Below are 2155 nucleotides of genomic sequence, written 5' to 3' on the forward strand. Positions count from 1 at the left end.
AGATTTTTAAAAGAATACCAGGTATTTATATCTGAATGGTACAGGGAAAGAAATGCCAGTTTACCCCTAGAAGGATGTTGGTTTCATAAAGCCAATTATAAGTATTTTGAGCTGAAGAGGGAGGTTTTATAGAAGGTAAAGGAATTTAGTGGGCTGTGTTGTTCTAGAGCAGGGGTGGGCAAACTTTTTGATTCCAAGGGCCATTCGGGTATTTATAACATCATTCGTGGGCCATACACAATGATCAACTTAAAAACTAGCCTGCTGTATTTGGCCAAACATTTAATGAACTCACTCCTAATGCCTTGGCAGGGCCACACCCAATGATTTCGAGGGTCTTCCATGGCCCGGGGGCTGGATGTTTCCCCACCCCTGACTCCCATCTTCATTTGCTTGAACGTTTTCATGGGTTTTTAAAGAGAAAGGATGGGAGAGGAATAGAGAGACTTGGATCGGAAACATCATTGGACATCTGCCTCCTGCTCTCCCTCCACTGGAGATCCAGCCTGAGACCTGGGCATGTGCCAGACCTGGAATCCAACCAGTATCCTCTTGGTTCATGGCTCCATGTTCAACCACTGAGCCACACTAGGCAGGTAAAACTTGCGTTTTAGAATATGGCTCAGATAAGATTTTTTAAAATATATTTTTATTGATTCCAGAGAGGAAGGAAGAAGAAGAGATGGAAACATCAATGATGAGAGAGAATCATCAACTGGCTATCTCCTGCACGTCCCCCACTGGGGATCGAGTCCGCAACCCAGCATGTAGGCTGATGCTCCATCCACCAAGCCAAAGGCCCAGGATCTAGCGGCTAGCCACTGAGCCAAACCAGCTAGGGCTCAGATACGATTTTTAAAAGAATACCAGGTATTTATATCTGAATGGTACAGGGAAAGAAATGCCAGTTTACCCTAGAAGGATGTTGGTTTCATAGAGCCAATTATAAGTATTTTGAGCTGAAGAGGGAGGGTTTATAGAAGGTAAAGGAATTTAGTAGGCTTTGTTGTTCTAGAGCCACACCTCTGGCCCTATAAAGACTTTACCTATAGGTGCTCTTACTCCTGGGAGCATACCCCTGCCTTTCCCTTTCCCTTCCCCCTCCCTGCCCCAGGCACCTTACCATTAGCTTCCTCATTCCCAAGAGTCAAGGGAGCTTCCTTTACTTTTTTAACTTGTTTCCTAAACCCATGTCTTCTGGCGATTACTTTTTCTACCTCTGTGATTTACCAAGTAAATGTTCTCTTGCAAAAATATATGCATAAGCCCTAGCCGGTTTGACTCAGTTGATAGACCACCATGGGCCAGAGAACTAAAGGGTCCTAGGTTCGATTCTGGTCAAGGGCATGTACTTTGGTTGCAGGCTCCATCCCTCACCCTGGCCCCAGGCCTGGTGGGCCTGGGAGGCAGCCAGTTGTCTCTCCCCCCTCCCTTCCATTCTCTTTAATCCTCAGGTAAGGATTAACAAATAAATAAATAAATAAGTAAAAATATATGCATAAGCCAGGGACACAGACAATAGGTTGGTGATGGCCTGGGGCCTGGGGCCTGTGTTGGGGGTGGGGGGGGCATAGAGAGCCAATGGGAGAAAAAAGGGGACATATGTAATATTTTCAACAATAAAGATTAAAAACAAATCCTGGGTCATAATTTCACCTCTGGCTTCTTACTAAAAACAAACAAGATTGCTTTTGAGTATCTTCTCATTGTTTCCAGCTGAAAAGGGGATGGAGAAGGTTGTACATTGAAGAGGAGTGAGAAAAAGAAGATGGGGGCGGCAAGCAACGCCCACAGTCTGGACCAGGGCAGGGCTTCTCGCCTGTGGGTGCGCACGTGGCCCTGAAGGTCTGAGGCGTGGGCAAAAGCACGGCCACGGTCTGGGCAAGGGAAGGGGGTCTCGCCGCTATGGACCCGCTGGTGCTGGTAGAGGGCAGAGCTCTGGCTGAAGCAGTGGCCGCAGTCTGCACAGCGGTAGGGCTTCTCACCCGTGTGGACCCGTAGGTGGGTGGTGAGGGCAGAGCGCTGGGTGAAGGCCCGGCCACAGTCGGGGCAGCGGTGGGGCCGCTCCCCACGGTGGATGGCGCGGTGCTTGCTCAGAGAGGAGGCCTGGCCGAAGCCTTTGCCACAGTCAGGGCAGGAGCAGGGCTTCTCCTCC

The 2155-nt window shown here is 49.0% G+C and overlaps 1 pseudogene; it reads right to left on the bottom strand.

Moving 5' to 3' along the window:
* The window catches only part of LOC102754808, a 17569-nt pseudogene that overhangs the window by 10172 nt on the left and 5242 nt on the right, over positions 1-2155 (bottom strand).

This window comes from Myotis davidii, unplaced genomic scaffold, assembly GCF_000327345.1.
Source record: "Myotis davidii unplaced genomic scaffold, ASM32734v1 scaffold801, whole genome shotgun sequence".
Taxonomy (NCBI): Eukaryota; Metazoa; Chordata; class Mammalia; order Chiroptera; family Vespertilionidae; genus Myotis; species Myotis davidii.